The sequence below is a fragment of the Alligator mississippiensis genome, chromosome 2, assembly GCF_030867095.1.
Source record: "Alligator mississippiensis isolate rAllMis1 chromosome 2, rAllMis1, whole genome shotgun sequence".
NCBI lineage: Eukaryota > Metazoa > Chordata > Crocodylia > Alligatoridae > Alligator > Alligator mississippiensis.
The window spans coordinates 182,765,690-182,777,708 of NC_081825.1; the positions used below are offsets into that span (position 1 = coordinate 182,765,690).

Consider the following 12,019-nt stretch of genomic DNA (forward strand, 5'->3'; position numbering starts at 1 on the left):
GGAGGAAGGCACTCCATGTGCTGGGGGGGGGCAAAGGACCCAGCCCTCCTGAGCAGCCCTCCCCTCACAGTCCCCCCACATGCCTCCCCACCCACCCACACACCAACCTGCTGAGGCCAGCACAGGGCAGGTTTTTATACTGCTGAGGCCAGCACAGGTGCTGGCCCCAGGCTCTAGCTCCCCCTGGCTGCAGATCTGGGAGGAGCTGGGCAGGGTTATTTTGCCCCAAGTGGCACAACTTGCCCCACAACAAAGTGCATGTCCGGGCACATGCGCTGAGGCAAAAATTCCCTGCTCAAATTTGTGTTGCTCCTATATGAGCTGCTACAATCACATGTGCCTGCATGTGTGGATGTGCCCATTGTGTGCTTTTATGCATCTACATGTTTTGGAGCCAAAATGCCTTTGGCAGTTTGGTTTTAGGTCCTTGTACACTATATACTCCATTTTGCACTCCAGAAATTGTGCAAATTTTTATTACAAGTCAAGGGGCAGATTTCCCCAGTGCTTTACAGTTGCTTTTAGGCACTAACCTGAAATAAAGCGTCCCTAAATTGTAAAAAGATTCTTCCGGCAGAGGGAATCCACAGATAATATAGGTTTTCCAAATGAGTCCTCCAACATCCATGTTCTAGTTCTTACAGTAGAGGGCCTGACTCAGAGGAAAACATGGCCAGGGTTACCTTATTCCCTCCCAATCCCTGGTTGCAAGAGAGGGTCTTTCAGGCTGTGGACAGTCAGTGTAAACTGCTGTTTGTCCTAATGCAGGGAACTGGTCTTGAGATGCACTAAATCCTCCTTTTCACGTAGTTGAGCACTGGGACCAAAAGTTCTTGGTGGCCAAGACCTTCCCTATTCTTTCAAGAGAAGACTTTCTTTGAAGGTTTGTTTTCTGTTTCTTGCTAAGGGTGATGGACACTTTTTTGCCATTTACTTGGTTGACTTACATTGGCCTCCCTCTTCTGCTAGTAAATTTTCTGTTATTCCTCAGAAGCATGGTTCTAAATTGTACATCTCTCAGTATCCCAAGTTACAGTTACAGGTCAGCTGTAAAGGGTTGCATTCCTTATCTGGGCATTTGCTTTTAATTTAAAAAGTATTTATATATGTTTCCATAAGTTTATTTCTGAACCTAGAATAAGAAACACTAGCATAATCCATATCTCTGGGAGAATAAGAGTATTCAAAATGGGGTAACTATATCATATTGGATTTTTTTTTTACATAGTATGCTTACTTGTGTGTGTAATGAATCAGGTTTTTTTCTCTTTACATATTCATGTAATATATCCTCTGTTACCTCAAGCGCCACCTGTAAATATCAGTAACTTAGGATACTGGCTCCAAAGAATCTAGTGTTTTACTCTTACTGTGAGACTCTTACTGTGAGACACTCTTTCCTTCATTTCATATAAGCAGAGAATCAGGTTCATGTTGGCTTTTATGAATATTATGATCCAGTTGTCCTTGATCAAGTAAGACTCATTAATTTTAAAACATAATTTAGGTTCAGCATTATGTGAAAACATTTTCTTACTCTGAAACTCAGAACCACATGGGTATAATAATTAGATGAAGTAAGTGCTCCACATCTCTTTGTGTTAGATCCAAGTGTCAGTCACAGCCTTATTTATGGAGGGAGGATTTTTTGTATTTCTAAGCTTACATAAAGCTACGTGTTAGATAATTTAAAGAAATGTTAATATTAATACATTTAGCATAGATTGAAAGAAAATAATTTCTAGCATGTGAGAAAACAATTCCTATCAAAGAAAATTACCTCATTTCCTCCCATCTGTAGTCTAGCAATGACTTCAATAAGAATTTTACCTTAGTAACTTGATCTGGTTTGCTGGCTTAAACATTCATAGGAACAGCAGTTTAAAACTCTTATGCTGCTTGGAGAAATGTAGAAAATCACTGAAAATTCATGGAGTGGTTTATACTTTCCCATAATGCAAAACTGTTAGATTTAAAGAATATTGAAAATGTAAGTCTGTTCAGTCAGTTTAAATGGCTCAACATTTCTTATGTAGATGTAATACCAGGTCCATCGCTGAGGTGCTTGAGAACCTGGTTTCAAAGCAATTTACTTTGGTTTTGTGTAACGTCCAAGAGAACAGAGGTTGAACAGGAAGCTAATGATCAGTAGCTTACTTATGTTTACTCCAGTTACTTTAATATTTCAGGGGTTTTATATTTTTGTCATTGCAATAAAATTATGGATTCTTAGCACTAATGAGTTGTCAATCTATTTGTTGTACAATCCAGATTTTTTTTTACCAAATGTCCAACATCCTACTTGCTCTGCAGCATAGAGAGCTTCAGAAAGTGTGGATTTTAAATGGTTAACCCTGTATGACAGCAAAGCTTTTCTCTCTCATTCTACCAAAGTTTCAACCTGGGACAGAGTAAAACATAAATCAAAACGAGAGGTACAAAAACATTATCCACACAGTACAAGAAAGTACACAAATACCAGCAGACCCTCTGTATGCCTGAAGAAGGGTGTTGGTGCCCAAAACCTTGTAAAGAACAATTTTTCCACCTATTCAGCTGGTCTAATAAAAGATATCACATTTACCCAAAGAACTTTGCCTATTATCCACACAGGAAATGCAACATTCAGAACTCTGTGGGATTCATTCCTTTAATGTATAAAAGTTATTCTGCAGCAGAGGTTTCCTTATGCTTCATTTTTTAATGTAAATCATTTTCAGCAGTTAAAATGAGGACCCCTAAGTTTATGGGAAAAGCAGGTAGCTTTTAAGATACAGAAAGGGCGACCAGAATGGAAGAGTGAGAGTTTTGTTTGTTGAATATCCAAACTTCCCTCCATTTGAAAATTCACTTGCCAGCTGTTAACGTGTAATGCTCAGTGGCATGCCAAAGATGAGAATGAGAATGCAACACATAAAGAAGACCTGGGGCTTTATTTTTCCCATGAGCCTGACATCGGCTACTGCTACTGTTTCTTTTTTTTTTTTTTTTAAATATGAGGAAGTTAGTTGAAGTGAGTGGAAGTCAGTAAAAAGCAGCTAACATTTAATTATTAATACTCCATTACCTGTTAAAAGACTACAACATAGCTACAATGACAAGTAATTTTAATGATCAAAAGGAAATTAACACAAAATTACATCTACCCTGCCCATGCATACATATATTCATGTGTTAGAGAATTGTTATTCCTCACTCCAGGTACATCAGCTTTGATTAAGCTAATTATTCTCCTCTGGGTTTTTTGACAGCAAATGAAGATGAGAACATTTGAAATTATGGCTATATTTCAGAGACTTCCACTTCACAATGCATGTTAACTTTATTTAACCAGACTAAAACACTTGAAGTAATTTTAAACACCATTTTGAGTCTTTACAAAAGCCTGCAGCTAGGCTCAGCTCCTCTGGTGTTTTCTTTGAAACAACGTTTAATCACTTAGTCTTGATAAGCAAATGTTTAAATCATATGGGGTATGATCTGGTTTGGAAAACAAAGTCCTTACAAATGATTTTGCAAGTCTTTAGTCCTGGTTGCTACCATGGGTGCACTGGTGGCAGTTGCTCTTAAGGATCCATAATATGTGAATATTCCACAAATGGAAAATTAATAGGAGCAGCTCTGAGATGCAGTTGCATGGGTTGATTATATCTTGGCAGGCATCCTCTACTTCTACCGGCTTCTGCTGAGCCATCCCAGCTTACTAAAAGATGCCTCTGGAGTTCATCTCTGAAAGACAGATTCTTGAGGTGAAATGTTGGCCCACAGAAATGAATGGGAGTTTTGTCTTTGATATTATAGAGGCTAGGATGTCTTCTCTGGCAGGCAGAGGTGTGTCTATCTGTGTTTTTCACAGCAGTTGTTTCTACGGATTAGTTTAAGTATTCTGACAGATTAATGCCTGCGGGTGCATTCAAAAACACCTCAGATCAGGACAACGTGCTCAAAACAAGGAAGTACTTGTAGCAGGGAGGTTTACAGGAGAAAAACCTTCTGAAGAGAGAATGAACAGTCATTGCAGACCTTGGGCTAGATTCTCTGCTGCAATCAAGCTGTTTTAGTCACTGGAGTCCCTGGATACTACAGCCAGCTCTGTACACACCCTCTCCCTGCTCTCAGATTAGGAGATGTGTTGGTGAACTGGGATTGAGCAAAGGTGCACAGACCTCTGATTGCTGGCTGCTGTGGCAACTCCTTGCAAGCTCTGGTCCATGAATCTGTAAGATAAAATGTCCCAGTGCAGAATTGGCTGGCGTAGGAGTAGGTGCTGTTCCCAGCTCTGCATTAACCTATTTTGTAGCATTGAAAAAGCCACTTTTAATCTCTGGGGCCCAGTTTCCCCATCAATAACATGGAAAATGTTAATACAATCCACAGACAAAAGCATTATGCAATCCTGAATGTCTGAAAAGCAAAACTCTGTGAAATGTTTTTGTAAGGAAAACCACCAGTGACATCAACACTGCAGGCCAGTTGGAAAATAGTCTTGAGTTAGTATGAAGGTTGCCTGAAAATCCTGTTGAAAGAGGTTCAGTAAGGTAACACCATGCCTCAAAGACCCCTAGCAACAAACAATAACTTCTTTTTGGCAGTGAAATGGAAATCCTGCATTTGCATGTCAAAGGGAGCAATGGAAATAGGATGTCACACAACATACCTGTTACTAAACATAAGCCTTTTGTAAGAGGCAAGCTTTCAGTTCCAACACTGGTGACTTCAGTACAGATGTGCTATTTTCAATCCATGCATTTAAAAATAACTCGGCGAGGCCTTTTCTCAGTTTTCAGAGTCTATGATAACATTGCTAAACAAGGTTAGAAACGCTTGTGATGAACTAGGCACATCTCTCAAGGTAAAATGAGGACAAAATCCTGAGGCATTATAGTGGCATAGCTTTTCCGCATAGCAGCAGACTTTTTGATAGCCAAAGATTAGGCTTTATTCCTCATTGCCTACACCTTGGGCAATAATTTATGACTGCAAACTGAGTGCAAAATCCTGATGGTAATATGTTACAACAATGGCTTTCAGGTGCAGGTGACTAGGAAGTACAATGTAAAGGAAAACCAGGCACACACTGTACAGGATACTGCTAATTACAAGGGTGTTTCAAAAAGTAAATAAAACCGTTTTGTGTACAATGATCATTTACTGGACCACATAGTTTCTCTACATAGTCAAGAATGATGGATGCATTCAACAATGCTGCCATCTTTCCCTACTGCTGTGTAGTTTCCCACTGGGCGTGTCTACACATGCATTAATGTGCTTTTCCTAATGTGCATTAAATGTAGTACCTCCAATGTGAGGTACTAAATAAATAAGCATTAGGCTGCCCTAATGTGCAATACCAAAAGCACATGATTTTTAAGTGATGCTTAATGCGTAGTAGCCTATTTTACTGCTCACTGGTGTAATTGCATGGTTTTTTATGTGATGCTTTAAGGTGCAGCAAAATAGGCTAATGTGTATCAAAGTGCATGTATAGACACACCCACTTTGTTGCATACATGGAGCATGAGCAGCAATTTTGATGTTAGCTTCTGAAACCCCCTTGTATAATTAAAGGACAAACAAAATATGCAGTAAGACTTTAATTCTACAGTCAGATCTGTGTGGACAGATCTTTGTAGATATTTAGTCTCTTTGATGGCAAAGGAACACTGCCAGCACATGAGGAGCTGAGATCTGTGTCATAGATTTAACAAAGTAAGGGGAACACACACACACACACACACACACACACACACACACACACACACCCCCCCAATCAGGTATACAATTTTCAGCCTTTTATGGCCATCTGAGAGAACAATAGAACTATTATATAACCTTCCCATTTGAGCATATGTTATTGATTTAAGTAAGGTTCAGACTTTAAAAGTTTTTGCTGCTGATTGCCAGAATTACCATATTGACTTGCATACTACACCTACTTTTCCCAAAAAAATCAGCCTCCCCAAAATTAGGGTGCACGTTTTAAGTGGGGAAGCTGATTTTTTTTTTTTTTCCCAGAAGAGAATCACTATTCCTTGATTTCCTCCCACAGTAGCAGTGGCATTTCTAGTTAGGCAGCTGAGTCAATAGACTTAATGGTTCACTGTTCACTCCACAACTGTTAATAATTCTCTCTCCTTTTGAATGGTCTTCATTTTCCATTAATCAATCTAACTTTCTTCTGGCAGTTTTTCTATCTTTTAGCTACTTTTGGGCACTCTTTTCCTATTTCATAGCCTTGCAGCATTTTAGCTCTTTTCAGAATCATAGCTCCACTCCTAAAGACTAGTGTTCAGCAACAGCTAGGGTTTCAGCTTTGGTTAAGCAGGAAAGGGAGGGTGAGCAAGATTAAGATTAGTTTCTGTTCTTGCTCTTTGCAACCATAACTTTGGAAAAATCTCTTTTTTTTGTTGCTTTCCCCAAAACAAGGTGAGCTTTTCCCAAAATAAGGTGAGCATTATTTGGAGGTACACAGTATGAGAGAGAATATGGTATCTCTACAACTAAACCATTGTATCCTGAAGTGCAGATCGTTGTTAGTACGCTATGCCCCTAAATAAATCCAAGTTGAGCTCTATAGATCAGGGAGGCGATTACTGCAAGCCAATATTTTAAAATGCTGAAAATTGGCTTGTTAGTATATTCATCCTTAGGTTGAACTCTAAAAATTAAGAGAACATCAGTCTCAAATATGTTAGAAGTCTCACACATGAGGATTCAGTGAGCAATATGCTTGCAAATTGATTGGCTTAGATGTTTTGTATTAGATGGATGAGACTGATCAAACAGTCAAACATGGAGAAAATCAGAGCACAGATTTTGCACAGTTCTATTTGTTTGCTTTTGTGAATAGTGCTTTATTGAATTCCTCAATCCTTGTGAATAAGGCAAAGTGTGTGCGTGTGCATGCCGCGCACACACACAGAGGTTTCTCAGCAGAAGTTTTTGTGTATGTCTGAATAGTAAACAGCACAATTCAGAACGCAGTTCATCCTCGCCAAACAAACATGCCCAGTGGCCTGAATGGGAAATAATTTGCTTCTAAAAGGTGTTGGTGTGACAGCCCTAGGGACTGTTGTCCCTTGTTTATGAATGTAACAGGTACAGCATATGCAGCAGCAGGAGTGCCAGCTTCCCCCACACAGCACTTCCAGAGTCTTAAATCTGCCTTGGGAAAACCACTTATAAGTACCTTGGCCTTTTTGCTAAGAATGCCAACAAACCTATGAATCAGTGTCACCTGTGGCAGTCAGGACAGTTGTCCACTAGGAACAGGTTGTCCATTAGAAATATGAACAGGGTGTGGTGGCCCATAGCAAGGTATTCTCATCCTCCCAGGTCCTGCTATTTGTTGCACATCCCTAACAGTTGTCCCTTGGTGGGTGCCTGTTTACTTACTGTCATGTCACCAGTTCTCTTCACTACAGCTCTTATCTGTCATGTTTCCTTGCTGTCAAAAGCCCGTCTGCCTTTTTGTGGAACTCAGTTTTCACACAGGACTCATATATTATGCAGTAATTAGGGTTAGCAGCTGGCCCCAAGAATTTACCTAAATTACAAGCTCTTTGGGACAAGAACTGCCCTTTCCTTATGTTTCTGTGTTGTGCCTAGCCCAACAGGACTCTGATTGCTATCTCTAAATACTCAACATATTCTTTAATTCCATTATCTTCATAAGCACTGTGTTTCCTAACAAAAATGTGGGGGTCTGGTGTCACACTCAAATTATTGTGGTAATGATTTTTTTCCCTCCTAATAAATTTTGATTAGAATGCATTTTTTCCTTTTTCCAGATGAATTGCCATTATTCAGGTTGAGTTTGCTAAAATAAATGAAAACACATACACAAACACACACAGCAATCAAGACATGCTGCTCATGCCTTTCCCAGGAGTCTCTAACCCCCTGAAAAGTGTACATTCCAAGTGGAGCAGGTCCCAGAGGAAGTACTCCTGTCTCTGCCAACCTTTTAACTTAATTTCCAAACAGCCAAAAATAATGTAGAACTATATTTAGAGGTGCAGGTGCACACCATTGTCTTGTCAGGGGCAGTTTACTCGGCAACATTCTCTGTGGGAATTACTGTGCATTATTTAATAGGAGAATTTCTCTGATTCAACTCGCATGCGTGTCTTATTGCAAACACAATTCAAACCCTTCCAAATGCTCCTTTTGTTAGCCCAGAAATAAAATATTTGCAGATGTGCCTTGCTACAACAGCCTCTCAGACTGGAGACTGTTGCGGGAATAAGATAAAAATTACCTTGGCCAAATTCTGAGCTGCAGATAACGCGACCTTATGGCATTCATTAGAATTCTCCTTGAGTCTCATTGCTCTGCAGGTCAAAAAACGGAAAAAGTGCAGTGGTCAATCCCCTTCTGACCCTGAATCATTCTCTGGTATCCTTCTACCTTCAGGTCTGCATGGAGGGAATGGTGTAGATTCCCTTACTCTTGTTTTGTACTGCTTCTATGTTTAGGGTATTCCCTGAAGAGCCAGTTAGCATGGTTTTATGTTCCCTTTGCAGAGCAGAGCATGGAATGCTATCAGGATGAATGTTATAAAATGATCAGCTAAGATTCTCCTACCTTATAATGAGGTTTTTATTTTTTAAAGTAGAGGTAATCGTTGCAGCTTTGGACAGTCAATATTAGTCTATATGTAGACATATTTAGGTTAATACAGATTGTTTTTAATGCCAGTGGAAACTTTTTAGGAATAAAACACTATAAGCCTGTACATCCCAAGCATTGTAGCATCTGGCAGTATATTGAGCACAAGAGTGTGAGGCACAGGACATGAGCTCCATTTCTTTTCTCAGGCCAGTTCTGATCTCATTAGTTTTGAAGACTGGTTCTGGCGTATCCCAGGATGAGTGCTAGAAGAACTGGGTCTGTTGGTTATAAAAGAGAGTGAAAATGCTTTCTCAGCTCTCATTTTCTAGCATGAATTGTGGTAAATAAGTTAGATTTTTAATTTTTTTTCAAAGATAGGAACTTTTTTTAGAGTCATTTTATTTTAATCAGTGTCTTCTTAAGGCTGTCTCAACACTAAGAAAATGCACTAGGTCTGGGTAGCATTTCTTAGCTAGCACAGTGTTATACATAATTTAGCATCTACTATGAATGCTAGATTAACCATGACTAGCTAACACATTATTAAATGATTGCCCTTTACACATCAGAGGCAAAATCATGTTTCAAATTGTTCACATTGAGGATGATGAAGCTCTATGCATATGCTGGATCCTCTCTGTGTAGAAGAGCAGGGTTCTAACTAGAGACATGGTCGTATTCCCCTAGATCTGTGTCTAAAAGTACAATTTAATTAATATATTTTATCTCAGCATCCATCATCTTAATTCATAGTTGTCCTTTGAATGACACACTACAAAGGAAAGCACAGGACAGAAAAAAAGCTTACTTTGTTTATCATGAAAACGTAGCAAAGCATCAGGTTAAGAGTGTTTGCAGTTTGGCCTGTCACTATAACAAATGGAGAATGCAACAGAAGTTCTCGCTTCAATAGCATGAAAATGGGAATGTTCCAGGTAACCATTTTTTATTCACCTGTTTTTTATGATGGAGGGAAAAGGAGATTTTCACACCAAAATAATACAACCCATTTCTGAAAGGCTGATAAGTGCGTAAATGGGGCATGAAATGAGCAACGTGTTTTCTTTGTGCAAGTCATAACCAGTAGGGTTGACTTCATTGGAGTTTTGCTAAAGGCAGTGAATGTTGTTTTACTTGGTGGCAGTTGCTTCATTTTTAATTTCACTGTGTCCTCATTCCCCTGCCCCCGCTTCATGTTTATAATAATACATTTCAGTAAATATTATGCTTGCTGTAGTCTTACCATAAGGATGCCTTGGAATTACTGGTTGTCTAATTCAATACTATGTACAAAGGAAATGCTTGCTGTAATGTTTATATGCAGATCCTGGGTGGTTGTAATGGGGCATTTATGTCCTTTCTGGGTTCAGAAGGGAACGTGAGCTGGTGCTGCCCCGCTGGCTGGATGTGGGGGGGAGCTCTCACGTGGCTGCTGCTATTACCGCCATCCACCACCCCATGCCACCACCATGCGCTGCTTTCCCATGGCCAGTGGCACATGTGGCTTCGTGGGCTCCTAATGGGTGGTGCATGATTGGCTGGGTGTGAGGACTGTCAGCAGCCCATCGAGCTGCACATGTGACTGGCTGTGGGAAATTGGGGCATGGAGGTAGCGGTGGCGGTCGTGGCACAGGGCAGTGGGTGGCGGTGGTGGTGGCGCGGGGTGGTGGGTGGCAGCAGTGACTGCCGAATGCCCCACCCCCGGCTCTGCATCCGGCTGCTGCCACCAGAAGGGGTACACTTGTTAAAAAAGGTTGAAAACCCCTGGATTAGATGACAAACACCCATGTACCCCAGCAAGTGAACAGCACCTGATGTTGCAGAGAAAGGTGAAAAATCCAAAGTCCATGCCCTTCCTGCCTGACTTTATGGAAACATTCCTTTCCAAGCCCAAATTTGACAGTCTGACACTGAGCTTGTGAACCAACCACCCCAGCCAGCCATCTAGTAAGAGCATTCTCTATACCACCTCAGTGCATTAATCTGGTGTCTTCTTTCCCATGGTGGCCAATCTTTGATGCTCAGAGGAAGATAAAACATATATCAGAATACATCTAACCAACTGTGCTTTTTGAAAAACCTTCATTCCTGATCCATGCAGGCAACTGGCCATAGTTCTCAAACATGACATTTTAGTATCTTCATGTAAAGCTGCAACTCTTATGAGCATACTGGGGGCAATGCAGGCACACTCATTTTGTCTTGACCTGTGAAGGAAGAGCCTGAACAGGAAGACTCATAGATTCACAGACTCCAATTAGAAGTGGCCTTAACAACCATCCCATCTGACATCCTGCTGCCCTGCTGTGGAATTTCTCCCAGAAGTTGGATTAAAGCACATCCTGTAAAATAGGGGTACTCAACCCCTGGCATCATGTCATCTAGCCTGCAGGGCTCACCATGGATCCAAAAATGTGGCTGCAGGGGAGCAGTGGCACCTCTCTTGCTGCCAAATTTCCAGACTGGTGGGGATCTCTGCAGGTAGAATAGCATGGCCCTATATGCTAATTTGGGAGCACAGGACAGCATGAGACACACAGGGCAGTATGAGACCTAATCCCAGAGCAATCTGGGTTTGATCACAGGGTGCACATGTGAGAACAAAAGATTGAGCATCACTATTGTAAAAAGATACCAAACCCCACTTCACGGGCTTTAAATGAATGGGAGCTTACTACCCTTGCTGGTAAACTGTTCTAACATTTAATTATCCAAAGCTGGATTCCCTCTTCTCCGGAGGATGTCTCTGTTGTCGTGGGGAAAGCCTGGGTTGTGATACATGGGTCACTTTGGGATATGGTAACACTTTATATTTAAGTCTTATGCATGTCTGGTTTCATGTGACAGAGGACTGATGGTGCTGAAACACTGGGCTTGATGAACTGCTATTGTGCCTTGGGTAACTATCTACACTGGTACAATATTAATCGGACAACTTGTGTGCACAAGGTTAAAAGCATATGCTTAAATAGTTCCCTGGACTAGGGCCAGACTGTTTGGAACCAAGAGAATCAATCCCTGACTCATCTGATACTAGGCCAATGGGATGGGAGAATAAAATGGGAAGGATTACCAGTTTCTGTTGATCCAAGCAGTATTATTGGATGAGATGATTCTCCCTTCCAGTTGCATAAAATGTTGCATACAAAAAGATTGGCTTGTTAGTGTAGTTAAAATCAGGTGTAACAATTTGGATAGTGTACATAGAATAAATGATGGAAATGGTCATAATATAAATACAGCCATACAGAATTTGAGCTCTTATATAACTTTGAGTTATTGAAAAGTAACCAGGAGAAAATCGTTGGCAGAATTTTAACTACATTTCTTGAACTGGGATGGCATTGCAATTTGAGAAGTAAACTGGGGAAGGGAAGAGGGGCAGGAAGAGATGGGAATAGGGCAG

At 40.6% G+C, this 12,019-nt stretch overlaps 1 protein-coding gene across 1 annotated transcript in view; it reads left to right on the forward strand.

The window, feature by feature from the left end:
* The window catches only part of LRRC56 (leucine rich repeat containing 56), a 134,400-nt gene that overhangs the window by 81,079 nt on the left and 41,302 nt on the right, over positions 1 to 12,019 (forward strand). The gene's annotated exons all lie outside the window — the stretch shown is intronic.